Source organism: Pan troglodytes, chromosome 1 (genome assembly GCF_028858775.2).
Source record: "Pan troglodytes isolate AG18354 chromosome 1, NHGRI_mPanTro3-v2.0_pri, whole genome shotgun sequence".
Lineage (NCBI taxonomy): Eukaryota > Metazoa > Chordata > Mammalia > Primates > Hominidae > Pan > Pan troglodytes.
This window is the reverse complement of record NC_072398.2, coordinates 83,756,081-83,783,792: the sequence shown is the minus strand read 5'-3', so window position 1 is coordinate 83,783,792 and position 27,712 is coordinate 83,756,081. Positions and strand designations below refer to the sequence as shown.

The following is a 27,712-nucleotide window of genomic DNA, read 5'->3' as shown; positions in this document are numbered from 1 at the left end:
CTTCCTTTTGCAACTGGCTGCATCCTTTTCTTCCCCAGCTCTTCCTAGGCCCTCTTCATCCTGTTTCCCGTCAAACTCAACCATTTCCCCCAAACTTGCTCAGTTCCACGTAGTTGCTATTTCAGTGATTTGTATCACTATGCCCCTGTGATCCCCAACTAGGAGAGATTCTAGATGTCTAGAGATATACTTGATTGTTACAAGTGCAATCACAATTGGCATCAAGTGGGTAGAGCCAGGGATGCTGCTAAACACCCTACAATGTGCAGGGCAGCCCCCTTACCCCCAGACACACACACAGAACAAAGAATCATATGGCTTAAAATGGCAATAGTGCTAAGACAGAGAAACCCTACTACACGCACCATGGCTCAACAACTCAATTACCTTGAAATTTCCTTGATAGGCAGCTGAAAACATGCATCTAGAGACTAGGGTAGAGATGGATTTGGTAGGTTTGAGATCCAGAAGTCACCCTCTGGAGATGCCAGCTGAAACTGGGAGAGTGGACAAGTTCATTGGCTGGAAGAAGGTAGGCAAAAGAGATATAAGGAGAGGACTGTGGGAAAGGACCACAGAGGGACCGAAAGGAGGAAGCAGCAGTACTCCAAGGAGAGAAGAAATCCAAGTGCAACCCAAACAATGGGCTAACTCTACCTTTGCAATACAACCAAGCAGAGGCTCAAGCCATGTTTCAAAGGAGTACTGCAGTAGACATGGACACCCAGAAAAAGCCCCAGGTCACCCTGATCCCAACAAAGCCAAGCCTGACTTAGAGAAACAGCTACTGAAGATGGCCCTCTGAGCATGCAGAACCACCAGAAGGCAAGGGCAGGACTGCTGCCAAATCCTGGAGCTGAGTCTTGAACTCCAGGTCCTATCCCAGAACCCATCCAGAAAGGACACAGACACAAAGGCAGCGATTCCTCCACTGCTCTGAACAACCAGCGCTTAGGAATCCCCTCCCAAATGACAGCCTCAGGTTTCTCGCCCCACAGCACTCCACCACCAGGGAATGAAGCTGAAGCTGGACTGTAGGAGCCACTTGGGTCTGGACACACCACCCAGGCACGAAGGGAGGGACTCCCACACTGCTCACAGCCCAAATCCAGTCCCTCTTCAACAAGGTAGCTGCTGCCAGCAGGAAGCTTCAGAAGGAGTCAAGTGTAATTAAAAGCTGTGAAAGCAGCATTGTCTCCATTGTAAATCCTTCTCACTAAGAGGGCTTTACCAGGGAATTCTCAAAGATGGGGAGAGGGCAAAGCTGTGACAGCCACCACCTCGACTTAGAGAGTCCAGGAAGGAACTTTAATGGAAAAATATTTCTATCTAATATGGAAACAAGGAAGTTGCATGACTTCACTCTGTCTCTGGGTTGAGACTAGTGGGGAAAGAAAGAACAATGTCAGTGGAAGGAGAGATAAGGAGGAGAGCATATGGCACAAGCCGGGAGAAAGAAAATTGCATTAACAAAAACACCAACCTGCACCCTTGTTTAGTTCTTTCTCACTGTTTCAAACAGAAACCTGTGGATTCTGGTCAGTTGCCCACAGGCAAAGTATCCGTTCTGTGACCTGTGTTGAGGTCACAGTGTTCACTCATCTAGATTTTAGCTCCAGTAACAACCTGTTAGCGTGTGACATAAAAAGATCACATAAAGATGTACATCTGTCGCTGGGCAGGAGGCTGTCCCATAGTGCTATGTCCACAGTGCGGAAAGTTCACAAGAGGATACAAGTGAGCCCGATACAAGCCCTGCAGTCTGGAAGCAGGCTTTCTGTTTTACCTCTGCAGCACTCCCACCTACCTGCAACTCTGTCCCAGTATCTGGCCAGAAACCCAACAAAGACTGAACTATGTGGTCCACCCAACAGGGCCATATTTACAATGCACCTGTGCCCTTGATGGCTGGCATCCTGCTGGAGGCACAGCAGCATGAGCGAGACTCAGGGAGGTGGACCAACAGAGAGATTCAGCCCCATCCAACTCAGTCATATTCACAGAGGCACAACTAGAATAAAACATGAAGCAGACCTTAATTTTCCAGTGAGTCCTAGGTTTCCTCCTGCATAGCAAAGGCAAAGGCATGTCCCATTCATGTCTTACTCCTTTGTGTTTCTTGTCTTATCTCAAGATCTTATCCCACGTGGAAAGAACATGGCTTCCAGAAATAATCTCAGCTCACAGTGCAATTGTCAGGAAAAATGAAGCAATTTATCTCTCTGGAGCAGAAATCTCAAAATACAAAATGATGCTCATTGTGGTATCAATGTGCATCAGGGCATACCTCCCCCATGGCAAAAGAGAGCCCTGAGCTGAGAATTGGAGAGGTCTTTGTATTCGTTCATTTTCACACTGCTATAAAGAACTTCCCTGAGACTGGGAAATTTATTTTAAAAAATAGGTTTAATTGACTCACAGTTCTGCATGGCTGGGGAGGCCTCAGAAAAATTACAATCATGGCAGAAAGGGAAACAGGTATGTCTTACATGGTGGCAGGTGAGAGAAAGAGAGCGTATGTAACAGGAACTGTCAAACACTTATAAAATCATCAGCTCTTGGGAAAACTCACTCACTATCATGAGAACAGCATGGGGAAACCACTCCCATGATCCGGTCACCTCCCACCAGGTCTCGCCCTCGACATGTGGGGATTATGGGGATTACAATTCAAGATGAGATTTGGGTGGGGACAGGGAGCCAAACCATATCAGTCTCCCACACAGAGGAGATGTGCAAATACACTGCTTGATCTCCAAGCAAGACAGGGCCTCTCTGTTCCCAAAACATGTCAGCAAACCAAAGGCCATTCAGTGAAGGGCAACCAGCATGACACGGTCTGAGAAGGCTAATTCATGCATGGAGTAAAGGGAGTAAAATTGAACATCCCCACTAAATGGGAAAAGAGAACAGAACAATGTAGTTGAAGGCAGAGGCAGTAAGTGCCCACATGCAACCCCCCCACCCCCGTCACTGCAAAAAAAAAAACCTTACAGTGATATGGGTGAATAAGAGGTTAAAAAAATCAGAGGATACAGAAAATTTTGGTGGAGTCTGACAGAAGAGGCTGTTATTAGTAAAACCTATCAGACTGTCCACTCACTCAACTCTCAAAAAATCAAAAACTGTGGAAGTATAAAATAATTTATAGAGTTATAGCACATCAAACAATCAAAAATGTTATTATTAGGCAAATAACTATCTCCAAGACTGACACATTGTTTGAGTATGTCTATGGACTATCTGTGTGGCCCAGCTGGGAATCAGGGTTCCAGTGCTGGCTCTGCCACTCATTAGCAATGTGACTTCCTTATATGCAAAATGAGAAGACTGAATTTATCCTACTGTTAACAACAACTGACATGGGGCAATTAGTCTGTACCAGAAATAACTCTAAGTGTTTTATATAATTGCACTTATTTCATCTTCCCAGCAATATTGTAAGGCAGGTATTATTATTCTCTTTTTACAGATAAAGAAACTAAGGCATAAGAGGTTAATAACAAGGTCACAAATGTGGCTGAGCCAAGATGTGAAGTCAGGCACGGCGGCTCATGCCTGTAATCCCAGCACTTTGGAAGGCAAAGGCTGGAGGTTCACTTGATCCCAGGAGTTCAACACCAGCCTGGGCAACATAGAGAGATCCTGTCCCTACAAAAAATTTCAAAGTTAGCTGGGCATGATGGCATATGCCTGTAGTCCCAACTATTTGGGAGGCTGTGGCAGGATTGGTTGAACCCAGGAGGTTGAGGTTGCAGTGAGCCAAGATCATGCCACTGCACTCCAGCCTAGGCAGAACAGAAAGACTTTGTCTCAAAAATAAACAAATAAAAATCTGAAACAAGTTTCCTCTTCCAGTAATGGCTGAGTAGCTCCTATGAGACCAACCTCCCCCAGATAATTACAAACCGTAGACAAAATATAGAAAACAACTATGTGAAGATAGCAGACAACGTACCGAAAGTAGGCAGATATTGAAAGGGAGTCACCACATGGAAGAAGGAACTGGAACTTGATTTTCCTGTTCTTACAGGCTTTAGTCATACAGGGTAACTAAGAAACTCAGATGGAAAACCCATAGTCTTACTGACCAGGGCACCGAATCTGGGGTAAACACAGCAGCTAGAAAGTGAGGGAATAAACCTGGAAAGACACAGAGAAGAGGAGCTCCAAATTCTATATATAAGCTTTATCCAAATGTCCAGCTGAGCCCTGACCTACACACATACTCCAAGTAGTCCAATTCAGGATCAAAGAACTGAACTGAGATTCCCTGTAGATTCTTTCCCTATAGCTCACCACAGGGAAGAAAGAGTTTGCAGTTTGAGTTCAGCCAAGTTAACTGCCTACTGGCAATTTTTAAAAATAAGATATAAATATTCTTTGAATGAACATAACAATTCAGGTTATTGATAATGTGTCATGTCCAGGACACAATTTAAAATTATTAACATGTCCCATACTCAAGAGGAAGGATGATCAACAGAGGCCAACCCTCAAGTGACCCAGATGCTGGAATTAGCTGACAAGGATTTTAAAGCATCTATTATAACTATGCTCAAGGATATAAAGAAAAATATGTTCAAAAAAGGAAATGATAGGAAATACCAGAGAAATACAAACTATAAAAAATCAAATGAAAATTCAATAGCAATACTGTCCAATACAACTTTCTGCAATGATGGAAAAGATCTGTATCTTTGCTGTTCAATCAGTGTCATTAGTCACATGTAGTTATTGAACACTGGCAATGTGGCATGTAACTAAAGAAATCTTTTTAATTCATTTAAATTTAAATGAGCAAATGTTGCTAGTGGCTACTAGGCTGTAGAATTCTAGAACTAAAAAGAACAATATCTGAAGTAAAAATTTCACCAGAATAGCTTAACAGCAGATTGGAAATGACAAAAAAGTTTATGAACTTAAAGATAGATAAATAGAAGTTTTCAAATCTAAAGAACACAAGGTGGGGCCGGGCACGGTGGCTCACACCTGTAATCCCAGCATTTTGGGAGGCCAAGGTGGGTGAATCCCTTGAGCCCAGGAGTTCGAGACCACCCTGGGCAACATGGCGAAACCCCGTGTCTACTAAAAATACAAAAATTAGCCAGGCATGGTGGCAGGTGCCTGTAATCCCAGATACACAGGAGGCTGAGGCACAAGAATAGCTTGAACCCAGGAGGTGGAAGTTGCAGTGAGACAAAATTGTGCCACTGCACTCCAGCCTGGGCAACAAAGTGAGACACGGTCTCGAAAAAATAAAATAAAAATTAAAAAGTAAATAAAGAACACAGAGGGGAAAAGACTGACAACTATAATAAAAGGAATAGAGGAAGAGAGTAAACAGATGTATATAGTTCCAAGGCTCTTACATGTTATGTGCAATATTAACTCTAAGTATACTGTGAATTTTTAAGGAGGTATATTGTAATCCTGAGAACAACCACTAAAAAATTAACAATAATGTGAAGAGGTATAGGTTAAAAACAATAAGTAAATTAAAATAAAATTCTTTAAAAATTCCATAAACCAAAAGAAAGCATGAAAAGAGGAACAGAGAACAAACAACAGAGTGCATAAATAAAACGTAAATAGCAAAATGGTAGACCTGGCTCTGACTGTATCAATAATTAAATTAAATGTTAATGAATGAACTAGACACTTGAATTAAAAGAAAGAGATAAAATGTCAGAATGGATAAAAAAACAAGACTCAGCTATCTCCTGTCTACAGAAGATAAACTTTAAAAAAACAAAGATTAGGAATAAGGCAATCTTTCCTATTTTTAACTATTACACTATATATAATATATGAAGTACTTTCCATTTCTTAAGTCCAATGATTCCACATGTATATGAGTATATGCATATACGCATATATATACACACATAAGTATATAATGTATAAATATTTTTACGTTCAGGATACAATTACAATAATTAATTGTCAAATTAATGTGTGCCCAAACCCAGAAGAAATTGTGGAAAAGAAAATTTATCAAGCAAACACATCCACCGTTGCTTATTTTGTTTCTCAACAACATTCATTCTAACAGGTAATAAGATGGAGTTTGGGGGTAATTGTATCTAGAAAAATCACTTCACTTATTCTTAGACAGTGACTTAAACCTATCTTCTCAGCAACAGAACTGTCTCAGAGCTATTTGCATTTAAATTTTCATGGAAAGGGTTGGCATAACCTTTCCACATAGCTTGGTGACTGAAGCAGACAGCATCTCCAGGGCTTTGTCTTACACACAAAGCAGCTGTGACACAGTGCAAAGAGCACCGGACTTGCCACTAGAAAACCTGAGCCTCACTCCCATCTATGCCTCTTTTAGAAACCATGCGGCATTGGGACCATCACTTAGCCTCTTGGAGCCTCGATTTCCTTATCTCCAATAAGATTGTGGTGATAATTACATGATACAGAGTCTGTTTTCCTAGATTCACTAGGCCTTTATTCTTACCTCTTTGCCTGGACTGCCTTCCTTCTTTTTGTTTTGTTTTGATTTGTTTTGAGACAGAGTTTCACTCTTGTTGCCCAGCAACGGCGCGATCTCGGCTCACCGCAACCTCTGCCTCCTGGGTTCAAGAGATTCTCCTGCCTCGGCCTCCCGAGTAGCTGGGATTACAGGCATGTGCCACCACGCCCGGCTAATTTTTTATACTTTTAGTAGAGACAGGGTTTCACCGGGTTAGCCAGGATGGTCTCCATCTCCCGACCTCAGGTGATCTGCCCACCTCCGCCTCCCAAAGTGCTGAGATTACAGGCATGAGCCACCGTGCTAGGCCCCCTTTTCTTCTCAATATTTGCTTTTTATCCTTCAAGGATTCACTCAAGGCCAATTTTCTCATGGTGATACTCCAAGTTTTGAACAGCATCAATCTCCCACTTTTAAATTTGAATTTAAAATTTTTAAAATTTTGCCATTGCATTCACTGTCTCTTCTACACAGTTTTTCTCTAAATGATAAAAATCATTTGTTCTCTATATGTTTTATTTTTATACATCTTCACCCTCCAAAATACTTTATAGTTCTTGAAGCCCAAGGACATTGTTTATACACACACACATGCATACACGCAAACACACACACACACACAATGAAAACACCAGGCTCAATAATACTGATGACCGCCCTGGATCTTGGGTTCCTCATTCTAAAAAGAAGCAGTTACATTAGGTGTTTTCTAATATCCCTTGTAGGGATTGCCTATGAATCTTAAATATTAATAAGAACTCACAGCTGTATGGCTTTCTACAGATTTGAAGCACCTTTGCATAGAATGTCTCATTTGACAACCACCTGTGACATAAATTGATTAGTATCTCCCTTATAGAAGTGAATAAATTCAAGCTAAGGAAACTTAAACACAGTAACTGGCAAAGACATAGGTGAAGGGTAGCCTAATGATTGATAAATGGACTCACATAGACAGAGCTGGGTCAAGACACACAAAACAGTTGCACCACTAAACCCAAGATTGAGTTAGTATGAGTCATTTACTTGAGACTGCCGACTGACTCACAAATAATATGAACAAAGCAGTGAATAGATTGCGGGATAGATCAACTAACCAGCCTGCAATTCAGTTGAAAAGGCACAAGCAAAAATGAATAGACACAGAATATTCTAGCAATACAATCACTGCTGTCTCCAATTCCATAATGATGTTGATGATAATGGAGTTAAGTTTTAACTCATCATCAGCTTAATAACAGTAAGTTTTAAGTTATTTACATTGATCATCTCATTTAAAACTCAAAACATTCCTTTGAGGTTGGTAATATATCATCCTAACTTTAAATGTGAAGGAACTGAGGCACAGAGATATCAAATACCCATCCAAGGTCACACAACTAATAAATGACAAGTTTCAAACCAGGTCTGACTCTCACATACCCTGCCACTATTTCAAAACTAAACATACATAATCACATGACTAATTATGAGGAAGCTAAATACTGTGCCGTTTTGCTTAAATTAAATTCTTTTTATGCTGATGTTGTCCTGACCATGAAAGGAATTGAGAAGAACTTCACTCCTCTTTACACCCAGCAAGTCTATAACTGAAGAGGCATTAGTGCAACAAGCTAAGGGAAGAGGTCTCTTTCAGGGGCCCAAGACCAGTCTCTTGATCTCCTGAGAGAAGGGCAGAAGCCCTCCAGGAATGCCCAGTCTCTGGCCACCGTGCCTGGGAGCTATAGCCCAACTCAGTCAGTCTCAGGAGGTCTAGAGTCACCCTTCAAGGGTGGCCAGGGAGGAAACTCTGTCCTAGAGTATTCCCTGATGCAGTAATTCTTCCCGCAAGTCCTGAATTTTTTTTACCTTGAATTGTATTGCTGAAACACCACCCCTTTGTTAAGAGGTTTACTGTGTGTTCAAATTTGAAAGAAAATATTTCTATGTAAATTAGTTTGGGTTCTGAAATGGAAAGACAGAATATAGGATTACAAATTAGGAATAATTTATATTATTTACTTAAAATATGACCTTCCTCTCTTTTAAGCTTTCAATATTCACTGCCCACAGTTTTGCATGGTACCTTCAAAATGAATCTTAAAAGGGTTGAGAGAAACTGTATATGATTTCCTTAAAAAATAAAAATTTGAAGACTTTGAACTTTTATAAAATCAAAAATACATAATGTATGCATAAATTAATAATTGTTATAGATACATTTGAAAATTTGAATGTATGTCCATTCACTAAATTAATAATAACAAATGGATTAATTAGGGAGAATTTTGTGGTCTTGTTTATAAAGGATAATCAATAACTCAGTAAGTCTTGTTATTATGCATACCTTCTGAGAGAAAGTGGGCCTCTTAAATACAGTATGATTTAAGAGGCCCACTTCCTTCTCATTATTTCCTTCCTGACAGCTATAATCAAGTCAGTGGAATACAGTTCAACATTCAGTTACCAACAAATGATCACAATTAGCAAAGAAAGGTAAACATAAGCCTCCTTAACAGATTTGCTAATTATTTTTCAGTTTGGGATTAATGTGCCAAATAAATACTGGATGATCACAGTTTAAGTTCATCAGTCAGTTTGTATAAATCAACAAGGGCAAGTATATTTTATCTTCTATTTGAAGCTCCAAACCAAGTATTTCTTGTTCTTGATTTTTTTTCTTGAATCTGATGTATGTTTTTACTTTATGAGGCAATCTGTCAGCTTTTACATCCTTTTAAAATATTAGGTATATCCACCGAGAATTCTTAGAAAAAGTAATGCTGAGGTTTAAAGGTAATGAAAGAAACAAACCACTGGTATGAGAATAAAATTGCCCACGTGAGCCTACTCTGCAATTGGTTGGTATTGCTAAACATTACCAAGTAAATTATTAGTATAATTAGCATCCATTTATCGAGGATCTTTACTAAATGCTTTATAACATACATATGTTTAATCCCTAAAACATATGTAAAGAGATAGTGCCTGCCTTTTAGAAATAAGGAAAGAGATTCCCCAGATGTTAATGGAGCTGGGATTTGAACCCATATCCCTGTTGTCAGGGGTGGGGTGGGGTTTGGGGTTAAGGGTTCTCTATGTATCTTCCTGTCCTTCCTTCTCACAGTGTTATTTCCTTGTTAGAATGTGCCTAATTAAAAGTACTTAATACTTTTCCTTTCTTCTAGATCACTAACCTTTAATCATTTCGGGATCACAGGACACTTTGAAGATCTACTCAAATCTAGGGACCCTCTTCCCCAGAAACAGACACAAACAGACACAAAGAGAGCCCGCAAATATCAGCATCACTGGATTTTTCACTTGCTTGCCTCCTTTACACTTCCCCTTCCTTTTTGGCCTCTGAAGTTTTTAAAGAATAAAGTAATGGTGCTAAGAAGCAGAATATTATCTTGTCCATATCCAAGAAAAGCCTTGCTCTACCCCTACTCCATAAGCCTCTTTAACAAATTTGCTAATTATTTACCCCTACTCCAACCCCTCCACCTACACCGTTGCCATCTCAGTACAGGGCATCACCGCACACCCAGCTCAGGGGGAATATCTTGGAATCATCCTTCTGTCTTCACTTTCATTCACTCTCACATTCAATTACTCCAGCCCTTCCTCAATGACCTAATGCCTATCCTATTCCAGGCATCAGACTTGTGAGCGAAACAATAATCCTTGCATTCATGGAGATTAAAATCTGATGGGGAGAACAAACAATATATTTAAATACTAAAGAAATAAACTACAGCATATTCTGGAAGATAATTAGTGGTCTGGGAAAAGAGAAACTATGCAGAAATTATGGGAAGATGGGGGGAGTAGAAGTGGGTTGCAATATTAAATAGGTGGTCAGAGTGGGAGAATATGGACATTTAGTACACACATGAGGGAGGAGTCAAACTTGTGGATATCTGGAGAAAGATATTTTGTTTATTTTCTTTCTTTCCATCTTGAATATAATCACTGCTGTATCCCAAGTAACTGTAACAATGCCTCATACATAGTAGTTGCTCAAAAAGTATTAGTAGACAAAATAAATGAATGAATTAAAATTTATCTTTCAAGCTAAAACTGAGAGTTAAGGCCACAATTGTAAATCTTACTCTAAACATAACAATATCTTTAATTAAATGATAATTTTAGAGCATAGAGAAAAGAAACTCAGTCACAATGGATTCACCTTTTGAAGGGAAGATTGAAAAGCAACTATGCATGAAAAATGATAATCATCTGCACTCCAACTCTAAAACAACCAAATAGGAATGGGTTTTACAAAACAAAGAAACAAATAGTAGATCCTATACCAAAACGAGCTTTAAAATTAGAAAGGATTCTTGAAATCTGGGGCCTCTCCATGCTAAGTGACTCACTAATAAGGCCGTCATGAGGTGCATTGTCTCTTGCCATGGAGACTTGGTAAGACAGATGGCACTAATCCAGAAGTACCATCTTCACCCCTGACTGCATTTCCTATTGCAGAGCTGCATTTCCAGAGCACTGACTGTGTACTGATGTCCTTGGATTTTAAAATAGCTTGCTTGTGGCTGGTTATCTCCGTTATTTACCTCTTGGTGCCCCTGAGTCTAAGGATATGGGTTGGGTTCTCAAAGACACCAAGAGGAGTTGACTCAGTTTTAGTTGGCCAGAAGCTACAGCTTTGACCTTGCCCACTGACCCGACATAGGCATATCCTCAATTATGCTAGTGGACAGAGTGTGTCTGTGCATCTGTGTGTGTGTGTTTCTGTGTGTGTGTGTGCGTGTGTGTGTGTGTGTGTGTTACTACCCCAGAAACGGCAACTCAAAGTACATATTCCATGTTTAAGAAGGTTGCCAGCAGCTGTTGAGGATTGATTCACCCCTTATGCACAATTTAACATCAAACCAAGGTCTGGGACACATCTTTTTCCATTAGCATCTCTTAAAAATACTATTCAATCCTAAGAACGAATAAGTACTATCTGGACAGATGCCACACTAATTGGAAGGCTACCAGAAGGACATATTCTCCCTCCATTTTGTCCCCAGAAATTAGCACAATCTGGTAAAAGTCAGGAATATGAGCTCCCTGGATTCCACAGCATGTGACTTTATTGATGGTGGGCCTTACCACATTACAGGTAATGTGAGCTTCAGAACCTTCTTTCTCTCTGAATAGCCAGCAATGTCAGGGCAAAGCTGAAATCACTTCATCGTAACAGTTTGACCTCTGCAATACTGCACACCATTAAATTTTTAAGGGAGTTCATTGGGAAAGTCCTTTAATCCTTTAATAATTGAGTTGAGGGAAAGGGGCCAGTGATGGAGAGCATTTACCTGAGCTGATATTAACTAGGTTTGGCTACTAATGGCTTTCCAACAATCCCACTGTGTCCATGTTGCCATTTAAAAGAGTGCCTTTCATTTGGCCCTTGCTCTTAACTGTCAACAGGGAAATTGAAAAATAATACATCATTAAGTATTGCAATTTGTATTACAGTTCTCTACCCAAGTCTCCCTTCTAGCTCTATTGAGCGCAGTCCAAACTAAGGTCTAACAACCAGTTGACAAGTAGAAAAATCCATTCCATGAATTAGTTGGATGTCTATGATATCAAATAACCCGTCACTAATATATTTTCCACTGAATTTACTGGCCACAGAAGCAGAGCCATTGGAAAATACTTGGCTTCCTTGGTAGCACCAAGTTCAGTTTAATTCCCTTCTAAGCTCAGAGGTCTGGCCCCTTATGACCTTGTCACTGTTTCTTTTCTATGGTTATATGGATATGACAGCCCTAGACCTAGGGAAGTATTCCCACCTGACCATACACTGTTCTCCCTCTCCCTGTCAAAACAATTAATTCTCCACCATTGCACACATCAGGCAGTTTGTGAGCATGTTCCACACCTCAGAGAGCTCAAGGTAAAGGCACTGCAATAAATGGGATCATCTCAAAGAGGTTAAATGATTTGCCCAGGCCCAGCCAGCCAAAGCAGAGGCAAAGACAGAATTAAAGCTCAAAGATTCTGAAAACCCACTGTTATCCACTAGTCACCCTACTCTCCCGTCTGGGGAAGTAAACATATTAACCAACCAAGTGGACAACGCTACAAAACAGCAGTAGCTGGGTACAGACTGTGTCACTGCAGTCTGGTTAACAAGGAAGATGGTACCCACAGCCTGACCTCCCTTGCTTTGAGAGTCCTCCCAAGCATCACAGAAAGCGAAAGCTCTTCAACTGACAGGCATGCACATAGGCACAGCTGACTGGTTCCTGGCCTGAGGAGGCTTATAGACCTGTCTTGGGGAATTGGCCATGTGGTGGTATACTTCTGACAACATGCAATAGAGTTCTGCATGGATCAGGAGCAAAAATAAAAAGAGGTCAGGCCGGTGAGCTTCGCATTGAGATGACTGGTATCTGAAGAAGAAGGAAATAGGTGGGAGCCTCGCTCTACTGCCATTCCCAGGCCCATGACCCAGGAACGCATTGGCAAAGCAGCTCTGTGAGAAGCTCTCACCTACTGAGAGGCCTTGAGGAGTGATGGAAAGCAGAGCCGCCTCTGCCAGCCCCTGTACTGCAGTGATCAGTTCCAACAAACCCACAGGGAAATGTACAAAAGAACAAAGGGAAGGAGTGGTTGGGAAGGAGCAAAGCAGGGGCAGAACCTGTGCCCCAGATGTGCCCCTCACCCTTCCCTAGGCTTCTCCTCTATCACATGGATGCCCCACTGTCCCTTCTGGATCTTCAACTTCCTTCCTTCCCTGGCTAAACTCACCTTAGCCATCAAGCAGGCTCAAAACTACCTCATCCCAAAGCATCTTCCCTTCATTCTATCTCTACCCCAATTGGTATCTTTGCCCCCCATCTTTTTCTCACTACCCATCTTCTTGAAAGAGTGGCCACATCACTCCCCCTATTTCTTCAAATTCTTTTTACTATATAGCCTTTATATGGTATAAAATGCTGTCCTGTACCCTCTATGCCTCTAGCAAACCTAGTTTGTTTGGTTTTTTGAGACAGGGTCTTGCTCTGTTGCCCAGGTTAGAGTGTAGTGGTGATGGTTCATTGCAGCCTCAAACTCCTGAGCAAAAGCCATCCTCCTGCCTCAGCCTCCCGAGTACGTGGGACCGCAGACATGTGCCACCACACCTGGCTAATGTTTTTGTTTTTATTTTTTTAGAGGTGGGGTCTCACTGCTGGTCTCAAACTCCTGGACTCAAATGATCCACCCACCTCAGCCTCCCAAAGTGCTGGGATTACAGGCATGAGCCACTGTACCTGGCCAAAACTACTCTTGGTAAGGGCAAACAGGAAGCACTACTTCTTGAAATTCCCTACTACTGCCCTGCCTTCCAGAACTCCACTCACTCTGATGTTCTCCCCTGCCTCTGTGTCATCTCATTACAGAATCTCCCAAAGCTCTTTGAATTCTGGTGTTCCCCCACAGAGTCAACCTTCGCTCTCTTTTCATGTAGTACACCCTTGGGCATTCCCCCCTTTTCATATTTATGTGACAATGTATCCCAAAGCTTTGTGCCCTGGCTAGTTTCCAGATCTTCTTTCACAACTGCCTCCTGGACATCTCCACCTGACTGTCCCACCAGTAACTTAGCATAGCATGTTCACAGTTATCTCATTATCTGCTTCTGCCTGTCTCCTGCTCACTTCTTAAATTCCCTCTATCAGGTACTGATGTAACAGTTCACCTTGTCCCTTCTGGATCATCTTCAAATCTTCTCTCTTTATCACCCCTTTCCTCAGTCAAAAGTCATGATGTTCAACTTATCCTACGTCGGGAATATTTTCTAGGTCATGTTTGTCCTCTTCATTCCCAACGTCTCACCTTAATTCATATCCTTATTATCTCTTGTCTAGACTATAGCAACAACTATCTAAGTGGTCTCTGCCAGTCTCTACCCACACTCCTACCAGTGCCCCAGTTTGCCACCAGAATTACCTTTCCAGAAAATAAATATGGCCACAATATTTCATGCTTAGAAATCCCTGCTGGCTGCCTACTAACCACAGTATGAAACTGAATGTTCTTTGCATGTTACACAACACTCATAGCGACTTGGCATGATTTTGCAGTCCACAACCAGCCATACCCTAAATGCTCTTGATGTTGTGGCACCACCATGTCCATGACCAGTGACCACAGTGACTAGCACACTTTCTTTTCCGGGCTCCATCCATTTGCACATGTTTCTTCTTCCACTTGGAATTCTCCCATCATCTCCTCTTTTCCTACACTCCCACTCATCCTCCAAGAGCCAGTTAACATGTCACCTTTTCCATGAAGCTTTTTAAACAACCCCAAGCAAGTCACGTAATTAATTTATCTATTCAACTAACATGCATTCACTAAATACTATGCAAGATTATGGAGATGTAGGGATTATAAAACAAAACCAAAACAAGAAGTGTCTTCCTTCATAGAGCTTATGGTCTAGTGACATAGACAGACAATAAACCAAATATATATATATATATATATATATATATATATATATTTCAAATTGTAATATGTGCCTTGAAGATGATGAATAGCACATAGTAATACAGAACCAAGGAATTTAGATAACCTGGTTTTCTATCCCTGTGGCCATGCCTTTCTTAAAATAATGTTATTCTTTTTTCAAAGCATCTGCTTAATTTACATGTCTAAACAGTCTCTGCTAGACCTTAGTACATGAGTGATTTGTTTTATTCATTTTTACATACCTGACACATACAGGAATTTAATACGAATGTTTGATGATTAAATGAATGAATGAGTGATTTAATTAATGAACCAACTGTTTATAAGAGTCTGTTTAACTCTAAATTAGAAAATTCCACATGCAACTAGGTAAAGTACATTCCAGTTGCTCATGTGTTACCTGAAATCTCTAGTTTCATTAAATACCAGTTTGCAAACATTAAATTCAGACACATATTTCATCTCTCCAAAATGGACTAGAACTAGTTTTAAGAGAATAAAATTTCAGCAATGGTGAGAGAAATAATACAATACAGGAATACTCAGTTTCCTTAAAAACTGGGATTCCATTATCACTTTTTGATCCAGCTAGGCCAAGTAACAAACAAGAGGGATGTCAACAGTTCTGGAAATCAGCCTCCATTGGGGGCACAGTGGGATCTTTTCTAGCTAAGGCTGAGACTTGTTTGAAAATACAACACAGTTCAGAAGAAAACTTGGAAAGGGGTTATGCAAGGAGTGGATGGACAGCTGCCGGCTGGTCCCGATGGAAGTTATGCTGGAAGCTCCGGATATGATATTCAACAGTTCTGCTGCCAAATGTGCAGACAAGCTCCCAGGACAAAAGTCACCAATAGCAAACCCTGGGAGCTGGAGAGAAAGAAAATGGATTCTGCTTGCCCTTTTGTCCTTCTTCTGGGGGCTGGGGGGAAGAAGAGCTATGCTATATGCTAGAGGGGCAATAGAGATCAATGGGGTTGGTGTGGGATAGCAAAGGATGGGCTAGGACAGCTTTGTGTGTGTGAAGGAGTTTGACAAACAAGAGCAGTGACTGTATATGAGCTGATTTCTCATACACACAAAGAGGCAATCCCCAAATCCTAAAAACTTCCTTTAAAACCACAGAATACTATAAACAGCTGACCATCGGGAGGCTGCCTGAAAGCTCAAGTATCTAGCAGGTGGGGACTTGTTTTCCAAGAGCTGGTTCAACAGGACAAACTGAGAATTGTGATCTCACTGGGGTGTGAACACCAGAATTCAAGCAGCAGATGGTGTGATTTAGTGGAAAGGCCATTGGACCAGGAGTTAGAGGCTGGGGACAGCATCCCAGTTTCCTCTTCCCCAACAGCGTGACCTTGGGCAAGTTGTTAACTTCCCTGAGCCTTTATTTCCTCAGCTATAAAATGTAAGAGGAGAAAACTGAAAACCTCTCCTTACCTAACTTTTAAAACTGTTGTGAGGATCAATAGAGATAATATATGTGAAGGTTCTTTGAAAATTGAAAAGGATACATTTTTTCAGCAAATCATTTTACAGCATTTTCTATGAGCCAAGCATTGATCTGCATGCATTTCAAATATTAAACAAAAGTGAACCTTTGAGTTTGGTACTATCATTATCCCTGTTTTAGAGAGAAGAAATGGGCACAGAACAAGTAAGACCCTTGCCCATGGTAACACAGCTAAGGAACAGCGGGACAAGGATTTGATCCCAGATACTCTGGTTCCTAAGTCTATGCTCTTAACAACTACACTGTCTTGGCCTATCATACACAGCTTCTAAAACTGTGTATAAGCTTTTACTCATATATAAATAATAATAATAATAATAACACCCAATCCTGTAGAGTACTCTACACTTTACCAAAAGGCCTTTCAGGTTAATTATCTTCTTTAATTCTCTCAATAACTTGATGAGGTCATTATTCTTACATTCTATTGTATAGATGAGAAAACCATGGCTTGGACGCCTGTTGACAATAGGACATGCATTTCAGATTACTTTTTCAGTAATGGAGAGAGCTATGCAGTGTCCAAACCACTCATACCCACCTGTCTATCCCCTTCCAGCTATGAATATGGGTTTTTGAAATGGAAGATCCCAACCAAAGACAAAGCATAAAGAAAATAAAACCCATAAGAAAAAAAGTGGGTGCATAATACTGGCCAGCCATTCATATAGATAAACAGGGTAGCCTCCTACAAAGTGTTATTTGCACAAAATTATGTCCTCCACTAGTGGTTCCAGGCTAGAGCCTAAAATTCTACCCTAAGATAGTCATTCCTTTGACTGAACACCCTTCCAGTTAAAAAGTATCTTCAGAAGAATAGAACATTATCTTGTCCATCCCAATGTGAATTATTTCATAACATTCTCACAATTTGACAGCTAGCTAAGAGCCAACTCTAGCCTGCACACAAAGTAATATGAACCATAAAAGGTCACAAGATGGGTTCAGAGCATGAGACAAGCAAGAAGGCACAGCCAAGCTGAGATTCTGAAAATGGGGCTTAGGAAAACAAGTGCTGTGGTTGAATCCAGAAATTCAAGGTGCACAGAGCTCCAGGGAAAAGAGGAGTGCAATCAAAACTCCAGCCAAAAAGAGGAGAGAGGAGTCTCCTGGGATGTTCTTCCCTTCTGGGTTTCCAGAGTCTACCTCATGGCACTGCCAACTGGTTTTCATCTCTGAAGAGCTATGCCTGCATCCCTGTGAAGATGGTGGCTGTCATTACCAGAGAACACATGCACAGTAGGAATTCCTGCCACAATGTGAGGAGGAGCAAGAGGAGAAAGAGTGAGGCGGTAGCCAATAGCAGGGGAGGAAACTCTAGATGGTTATGTTTAAAAGGATTTGTTCCACTGTCAAAACCAGAAAGCTCTCCCCAAGAGCCAGCTTTAGAGAAGGAAGCCTGCAATGACAGAGAGGAGGCAGGATGTTATTAAGCAAGCTCTTTGGAAAGGAGGCTGAAATAAAGGAAGAAATATTAGGCAAAAGGCAGGTGTGTCCATGAAAATCCACCTCTGGACTGTGATGAACCAGGAATGCCTGGGGGATGCGCAGAAACTAGGCTCTAGTGTTTCTCAAAGGCTCCTAAAGCCACCCTGATTCTCTAGGACAAGGACAGCTCTTTAAATCCAGGCCATCAGAGCACTTGCCCATTCCTGATTCTCTCCAGTGACTGGATAGGACCCAGTGACTGCCAAGCTTGTGAAACTGCAAAACTGCAAAAACTAACACCTTCTCCTCTCAACTGCCCATTCCCTTTACAGGGCCCCATGCTCAGGAGAGACATCAACCTCTCCCCACCCTGGAGCTGGGGGCCCCAGGCCAAGCTGGCATCAGCTCCCACTCAGGCTCAGGCTGTCGGGTGCTCAAACAAAGACATATTTGGACCCTCCTGCAGAGACAGGGGGCCTATTTCTGGGCCCAGGGGGAGCTGGCCTTAATCTGCTGCACAATGAATGACAACAATGCTAAGAATGAAAATATGGTTTGGGGGGATAGTCCCCAGGAGCCCAACATTTTGGTATTTAAAGGAACTTTAATGAGCTTAAGAGGCTAATCTGGAGTTCAGGAGGGGGTGTTTTGTTTTGTTTCGAAAAGTCCTTTTAAAGATGCCTGAGGCTTGATAGGGAGGAGGCAACAGAATTGTGAGTCAAGGCGTGGCTGCTGTGCAACTGAAGGGGTGGGATGGAATTAGAGAGGAAGCTGCTCCAAAGAGCTCTTCTCATAGCAGCAGTAGAACCTGGTGCTAAGAGATGAAGGATGCTTCTTTCCAGGCAGGAGAAGTGTGATGTTCAGAGAAGCAGCCAAGAGTTGAAAATGAGTGATGTGTTTACATCCTACTGATTGCTAGCCAGGCTTCTGGCCAAATGACTCTCCTGGTTTATTGGTGACAGTATCAGACTCAGGCACTTGGCACTTCTCTCACCCACCAAAACACACCCACCTGTAGTAGCAGGACATAATCCAGCATCTACTAAGGTGCCAGGCACAGTCAGAAAGGTTTTTAGAGGCCCGTAAATGGTTACCCAAAGAGTAATGGACGTGAGGTTACGCATACCTGAGAGTTACGCTACTCATCGTCTATTTGCCTGAGCCCCACCCAACTGAGTGGTCACATGACTGTTATTTTGTGCCTCTAAAGGCTAATTAGGCCAGGTGCAGTAGCTCATGCCTATAATCCCAGCACTTTGGGAGGCTAAGGTGGGAGGATCGCTTTGAGGCCAATAGTTCGAGACCAGCTGGAGCAACATAGCAAGACTCTGTCTCTACTAAATAAATAAATGGCTAATTAGAAAATCAAAACAGCACTAACAGTCCACAAAAATGGTCTGGGCAAAAAGTGAGGCAGTTGATGAAATAGAGTTTAAGCAACATCTGATGGATGGTTGAAAGAGTCAAGTTAATAGAATTCTACAGGGTATAGGGGAGGGAGAAGGGGACAGAGGCAGATGTGAAGTCCAGATACAGCATGTGGTCCATTCCCAGCAAAGCTGGACACTTAAGATATTTTTAATACGATGGAGTTCAATCAGACCTGTAGGATAAGGCACTCCAATCCATAGTGGCCAGACAGCTCTCAGAGATAGGCAGATCTATCTATCACTCTATTATACAACAACAGTAATAAAACACAGATCGATCTGTTGGTGCAAGGAGACGTTGGAGGCCCAGAGAGTCAGAAAAGCCAGACATATTTGCTGTTATCCAAAAATAGGATCCCCAAACTGGAATCTTGAAAGGCTGGAAGAGATCAAACTCTTTCATGTGACTTCAGTTAGAGGACTAGGAAAAGCACAGTCTACTTTGTATTTTTAGTTGTTATGACATTATGGTGCAATAATGGGGAATCTGGCAATCGTTTCATTAAATTCTAGCTAATCTGTGCATGGCAGCAAGGCGACAAGCTCTACAGATGATTTGGTTGCCTTGGTTCACCACTGTAAGAACAGCACCGAGGTAGGCTTTCAAAATCCTTTTTTAACTACCCAGATGGGGCTATTTGTGACAGGACCAAGTATACCCACAGGGTAGGAAACCGATGAAGGGCCGCAGTTTTCTTCCTTACACCATGTCTTCGCTAATACTTCAGGGTTTCTGCTGCATTCCAGTTGCATCTGCTGTCTAATGCCAAAAGAAACTTAATCCCTATCCTAAGTCTCATTTTATTTATTTTCAGTAGTGTGAAAACAAACATGTAGCAAGATTACAGTGTTTACACCTCCTTTTTAGCCGATATAGCTCTAATCCTCCCGTTAATTAACACCAGGGCCATAGCAATTTTATTAATTTCATCTTGGTTAAAAATATAGACAGATAATTGTGCTTTACTAAAATAACAATTTGACATTTGGGGCGTGTTTGCTTCACTTTAGCAAGACGGTTGGCCAGATTTTATTTAATATATGACAAGGAGACACAAAGCTGCAGTCGACATTGGTCAATGATAACGTAACTAATTTTAGTTGTGATAAAATGACTAAAACACCTCATATCATGCTAGTCAAAGGAGACTAAGGAGAAAATGTTAATCCTATGGGGTATCAAGACAAAGTCTCCCTCTCTTTCAGAAAACAGGCCCTTCTAAGGGGGCACAAAGGGGAAAAAAGGCATCTTTTCTCTGTCCTCTCTGATATTTGCTCCAGAACCTTTTCTACACTTTGCTCTCAAAATTAGCAACTTCCCCAAACCAAATCTGAAAAGGCCACTGGCAGTGACTGTCCTAATGTTCCTAAGAGACTTACTGAAGAAAAACATATAGAGTATTCCTAAGAGGAAGCCTCAGGCACGCTGGAAATAGGGCTGAGCCCTCCCACATAGGAGCCTTTCTGCTTCTATGCAGAGGGTGGGAGAGACACACCTCACCCCATCCCTATATCTCACCCTCCAAGTGGCTTATATGGGAACTTCTCTCTGAAGATGTGAAAGAGCATTTACAAATCCATGTCAGAAAAATCTTTATAAAAAAGAAAGAAAGAAAATTGAAAAACACTGAAGTAGAGCTAAGGTTTCAGAGTTAGGGCAGAAATTATTTTTAAATCTTTCTCTGTGGATGTGATTGCACTTTTTTCTTCATAATTCATTTTCCAGTGTTGTATAACTGTACTTAATAACCAAGATCATAACATTCAGTATTGGTTATTTTGAACTTCATAAAATTCAACAATGACATTTTGTAAAATGCATTTATTCTAAGATGCTTTAGTAAATTTCTGATCATATCATGAGTATTTTAAACCTTTGTCGACTTTCTCCCTTCTAAACACTATGACCCAAATAATTTCTTTGACCATAAAAGAAAAATTAGCTGATAATGAAATAGTTGGAATTGTTGTCATTAGAGAAACAGCTCCTGCTCACTCTCTCCAAAAACCTTCCCAGAATTAAAACGCAACAATCAAGAGGCTTCCCTGAAATTAGTAATGGTCTTTTGATTAATACAAATGTTATAAATAAGAAAAATGAAAACAAAAAGCAAGAGAACAATGAATGATCAGGAAAGTTATTCACACTAAAATCTGAATATCAAAAGCTATTTCCTAGCCAGGTAGGTGTAATATGTAAAACCAGACTGAATAAATAACTTTTAAAAATGTGTTCCATTTATGTAAGGATCAAAAGAATCCCATAAGCCTACTGTAAAAAGGAATGTTCATATCTAGTATTTTAATTCCCAGAATACTATTAATATCTACTCCTGCTATCTAATTTTATTTCAAAATTTTAAGTCTTAGATTCCAAGAAAGTCTTACCCAGGGACCAATATATATAAAAAGAGAAAACACCTCTGAGCAAAGAATGTTTCCAATCACCCTCCAAAATTAAAAAGAGAGAAAAAGAGAGAGAGATTAAGTGCCTGCACAAACACAGCCATGGCCCATGGACGGTGCTTATGCCGAGCTAAGCCCCCTGCAATTTAACACAGACATCAGTTTATTGCCTAGCTGTGTTTGATTTTTATATTCCTGAAATTTTATTGTGCCAGGAGTAGGGACAACAAAAGATAAAGTAAGGCAAAAATGTAACAATTGCCTCTGTCATTTCATCTGTGGGCTCCTTTCATGAGTAACTGCATGCCCAATTTTGATCTCCAAGTAATGTCACAGTAATAAAACCAAACTGACTCCTCCTCACACACACACACTTCCTCCACTACCTTGATAAAATGCAGAATTAGTTCATTACTGATGCTAATGGATATCATTACCTAAGTCGTTTTCACCACAGGGCTGCCAATCAGCAGGTCCAAAGAAAGATGCAGAGAAAGCTCTAAGTGTGACAGCCACTTTCCCCTTTTTCAGTCCCTTTCTTTGGAAAATTGGTCTTCTCCAAAAGAAAGGGAAGAAAACATCCACTGGCTCTCTGAGGAAAGGTTTCCCAAGGCCTGTGATTTGCTGACATGCGGGGAGTTATGATGTTATGAGAACAGTCCTGATGACAGCAATACTATCCCACACTGCTCCTAGGATGTCCAGAGCAATCCAAGCGATCATGATAAACTTCATATGTGAGGGCAGAGGGCTCCACCTGACCCACAGAGCCAGGCACATGAAAGAAACAATAAAAACTTGATTTAACTGTGGGATCCCTTCTAGAGGGCTTAATTATCTATTGTATTACCACATTCCCGTTATTCAGCAGTCTCTTCTGTCTCAGACTGAAGTCCAACTGCAGTATTTGTTTGGAACAAATTCAGGGAAAACTCCAAACTAACCAGATCATAGAGGACTCAGTTAAATAGGGAACAACAGTTATATAAATAGAAGTCCCCTAGGCTGGAAAATATTTTGATTGTCTGCTAACTTTCAGGAACGTTGAAGACAGTTGAATCCACTTTTAAAACATCTACACCTATGGCATCCTCATGTTTCATATGACATGGTACAGATTCATCAATTGTGTAAATGTTGTCTTCCCACGAAGCTAGCAATTTTTCCATGTTGACATGTCATAACAATTATAGCCTTCAGTTCTTAATTTCTATACATTAGTAAATCAGTGTTCTACACTCTCACCTTAAATGCTTACTTTTTTGGTAATCAGAAGATAAATTATTCCTAACGGCATCGCAGTATATGAGAAAAATACTTAATAAAATGTCCTGAAGTCTTCCGATGCACAGTTGTGTGTGCAAGACGTCACTGTCAATTCTATTTTTTTAATTAGAAAAACTTGGTGTTTGACATTGTGAAGGTGTAATAGCTAGTTGAGAGAATGAAATTTTAACTTTTTAACCGGTTGCCTAACACCATAAAGAGACAGCTAATAATTCAAATGCAAAACTGCCCAACAGCAAGAAATGCACATACAGATGGCTAAGATAAATGTGATAAACTTGCTTTGTTAATATTATGCCTATGATTGACACTGAAAACTGTGCATTCACTATATATTCTTTCATTTAAATGTGTAGAAATAGCATTTCAATTTCATGAATTTTGGAAACCAAGGCACTGCCTGCATATTCATTTTTTATTAAGTGCTCCCTAATTTACCATCAACATTGTCCTACCACTTAACTTTCACCTCAATTTCTTCCCATTTACTTTGTTTGGGCCTCAAATTTTTCAAAGATCCACCAAAAAAAAAAAAAAAAAAAGCAAAGCTATTTTTACAAATGTATTTTTTAAAGAGGAAAATGTCCTTTGTAATTGCTTCAGGACTATTGTCTACAATTGAGTTGTATTCCCTCTGGAGGATAAATATCTGGCCATTCCAGATAGCTTCTGTGCAATATCTAGTCCTACACTCTAAATGGAAGAAGCCCTTGAGAAATACTTGACGGCAAGGACAACACAGATGGAAAAAGTGTTGAGCTATAAGCCTCCTGAAGGCAGGCTCTGAGACTTTTTCTCATTGTCCTCTCCTCATCTAGCCTAGCATCTTGCATATAGAAGCTCCATAAAAGCTTACTGAATAAAGAAGTTCGTCCTGAGCCTATTATTTTTTTTACAAAACAAACAAACAAAAATCTCTCTCCTTTTTCTCCTACAGATACCAACACGCAGACTAAAACCATTAAGATTATCAAATATATTAAAACCCTATTTTATTGGAAAAAGAATATAATTGGGATGGAGGATAGAGAAACAAAAAAAGGAATTTTAAAAAGGAATAAATTAATCTAACAAGCAACTGATGGGCTAAGCACAGGCCAGTACTGCTATGATGCCATGAGCTAAAGAGGACAAAAACCTCAATTCTGGAAATCTATGGTTCTAAAAATATTTCTAAAATAAAATTAAAATCCTTCACTGAAATGTCAGCACCTCTCTGAACAATGTAGCTCACATCCCTCTGTAAAATCTTCTTGGTTCTGGCTAACAGCTGGCAAGTTGATCCCTGCAATTTTCCCTTTGCAGAAATAGCTTTGTGAGGAGAGAACTGACCCTCCTGGGCTAATAAGCCCAAACCGCGCCAAACCTGGAGGGCTGAAATGGAAGGGACATTGTTGTGTTAAGTACTTTACAACAACTGTTTCTTCTCCTCTTGACACAGCCTGACTTCCTTAAAGAAGATTTGACTGGCCAGACAGCTGTGTTGACCCTTAAGCCTTCTTTGATTCGTGATTTTTTTTTTAACAAACAGAATAGAAATTCACAACCCAAATCCTTTCCTAAGCCCCAATACTTGTGAATTTGCTAGTGTTGTGCCTGAAGGATGTGGACATTTCAGTAATCTATAAGCAGAAAGTTAAAGATTGGGTCTACACAAAACCAAAACCTTTCGATGAAAAGCGAGAGAGAAAAAAGCGAGCAATCAGCCAGAAGCTTTATTCAAAGGTGATACTTGAAGTTATGTGGGCTAAATCTATTTAACTACCTAAAAATTACACTTTTCACTCAGACAACATGTCAATAAACTGACAACCAAGAATACACAGTCACATCTTCTTTCAAAAATGTTATCCATAATGATCACTTCATAGGTTGTCATAGGGAGTTTTCACTTCTTTATATATTTCTGTATTGTCCAGCTCATCCAAAATCCAGCACACGTTTCTTTTAGTTCTGAAAAAAGCCAAGCTATTATCTTTTCAAAACGACAAAAGAAAATGCCTAGTACTCTCTCCACATGGGGTTAAAATTCGAGAATTTTAGGGCAAAAAAGCGGACTGGCAGAAACAATTTTTTTGTGTGGTCACAGGGTCTAATCACTTTGTCAAGTTTTTAAACTTGCATAGCCCCAAACAACAATAATAAATAAACTTCTATTTATTCTCAGTGCTTTTTGTTATACAGAGACTTCTCCCGTTCAGCCCCTCTCACTGTGTTTTTAATAACATGATAGAACTGCTTTTCACGCACGCTAACCCTCCTTTGATTATCTTCATGTAATGCTGTCCCTTTCATTCACCAGTGACAAATGCAGAATTCTGCGCGTGCACGCGCGCGTCCACACAGTCAACCTACACCAGTCCTAATGCACAAAAACAGAGACCTCTGGATCAGCCACTTTTCTTCAATCATCTCCAAAGCCCTGCAAAGCCAATACCCTTATTAATTAAACATTTCGCAAGGAAAAAACCGTTCCCTCTCCTTACACCTCCTAAGCTCCTCCCGGCACGCCCGGAGAGAATAAGGAAGTTCTTCTGCCTCCCACTTTCTGGCTTCATCCAGGCTTTAGTGTTATAAAAATCCAGTTTCGAAATATGCACTTTCTTAAATTCCTGCCTCCCAGTTCTCCTCTGAACATACCAGAACGTTCATGTGGACAGGAGGGAACTGAACCTGCTCCGTGGCAGAAGAGCGTACCCACACCTGAACTAGGGTGGAGGCACAGGTTGAAGGAGAGGGCTTCAGTTCAGGCCCCAACTACTGTCCTAAAAGCCCCTGCATCCGAGGGTTCTGCAGAAAACCAGGAAGGCGACAGTGAAAGGGCGAACGGGCTGTGCGCTTAGCTCCGAATGGCAGCAGCGCCATTTCCGAGCCCAAACTGTCCGGACTCCAGCGAACAAACCCGAGCGGGAAACGCGCACAGGGCACAGGGGACAGAAGCTGCGGGGTCAATACAGTCTCACCGCACGGCACAGGCGCGAAGCTGGAGCGGACACCTGGGTAACATGGGGTGAGAACCAGCAAGGAGACACGGGGTCACTGGCAACCCGCAGGGCATCCCGGTAAAAGAGGGAGACCAAACTTGAGGGATTCCAAGGCTAACAAAGAGTGGCCTCTGGGAATGGCCGAGTCAGAGAAAGGGGCCTGGGAGGACCAGAAAGCAGGCGAGCAGACCGTGGAGGACAGCCATTGCGCGCACTTCTGCGGGACTCGGGCCACTGTTGCGCGCACCCGCGCGGATCTCTGCCCTACCACCTTCCCGTGAGGGGCAATGTACACGACTGCGCTGAAGGGAAGTTCTGTTCGCTGGGCGTGTCTCTTGGGCCTTCCAGAAAAGGACTAGGGTAAAGGAGGACAAAGTCCTCGACGCACACTGATGCCAGTGCGCGGGGAGCGCTGCGGGGGTGCGGCCACTTACTTCTCGTAGTCATACTTGCAGTACAGCTTCTTGTCCCGGTAGAAGCAGGTGGTCTCCAGGGGCTCTTTGCAGGAGGCGCACTGCACGCACTGCTCATGCCAGAAGCTGTCGTTGAGCCGCAGCAGAAACCTGTCCAAGATGACCCGCTGACAGCCCTCGCAGACAGACTTGGGGCTCACCGCTCTGCCTGTAGCCACAACAGACGTTGCGGGTGAGCAGCCGGGGCAGGTAGACCATGCCAAACCTGGCCGGGACCCGCTCCTGATCCCTTCACATCCACGGATTCCCCTAGCGCCCCCCACCCCAGGGAACCCCTGCTAATCAACCAAGCTGAAACCTGGAAAAAATCAAGCCAAGTGGCGTTTCTAATAAACGGAGACTATGTGAGAAGGTTTAATTCCAAGCGGGGGAGGGTACAGAAATCAATAATTGGCCTTTAATTAACAAACATACCCAGGTATGCTCGCAAACGTGTGCACATCCTGTAAGATTAAATTACATACAAATTTGTGCTCTCAGGTTTATTACGTCGTAATTAATTATTAAATCACTATGCCTGTCTCTACTGACTGTTTTAAAAACTGAGAATGCATAAGAACAATTTGGATTTTTCTTTGTTAAAACGCAGAGTTCTGTTCTATGTTTTGAGGGGAAACAAAATTTTCTCTTTTCTTCCTAAAAAGTCCTGGGGGTACAGAAAAATACCATCTCACTCCGAAGCAAACCTAATATTATTCAAACCGATGAACCCCAAACTGCTGCGTCTTGACTGGCATGCAAATTGCACATGGGTTTTTCATAACTAAGAAACGTCAAAACAGAGGGAGGGAAAAAAATAGCGGAAGAAGCAAGCCGCTGAGTGTCCCGGCCGGGATTCCCGATGCCAGGCGCGTTCGGCAGCAGTGCTTGAGGGCGAAACGGGCCTCAAAGTGGCTCAGCGGAGGCAGGAAATCCACTCTTTGCTATCCCTTGGACTTTGTGTTTTGTTCCTTTAGTTTGCGGGGGGCGGAGAGGTGATTCAGGTGGCGACGCTTGGCCACCTATATTGACACTTTTCACAGCTATTTAAAGAAGGCCTTGTCCCCCAGCAACAACACTCTTGCGCTTGTCCCCCCAGTACCAACACTCTTGAGCTCCCCATTTCCCGGCTGCACTCTTCTCATTCTCCCCTTCCGAGAGGCCCGGCCACCGGCTCGGGAGTTGGGCCGGTCGCTTTGGGAGCGGATGAGGAAGGTTAGGAGAAGCAGGGAGATAGATCCCAATTTTACAATTCTATTTTCTTTCGGTAG

The 27,712-nt window shown here is 41.6% G+C and overlaps 1 protein-coding gene across 3 annotated transcripts in view; it reads right to left on the bottom strand.

Annotated features, from left to right (window-relative positions):
• The window catches only part of LMX1A (LIM homeobox transcription factor 1 alpha), a 130,917-nt gene extending 124,399 nt beyond the window's left edge, over positions 1-6,518 (bottom strand). The window contains exon 1 of one of the 3 annotated variants that reach the window (XM_063795724.1): positions 6,470-6,518. The gene's annotated coding sequence lies outside the window, so the exon portion shown is untranslated. Of the gene's footprint in view, positions 1-4,091; positions 4,140-6,469 lie in introns of those variants that run through there. The other 2 variants (XM_063795726.1, XM_054655243.2) reach the window with 2 other exon arrangements.
• Between the last annotated feature and the right edge of the window lie 21,194 nt (positions 6,519-27,712).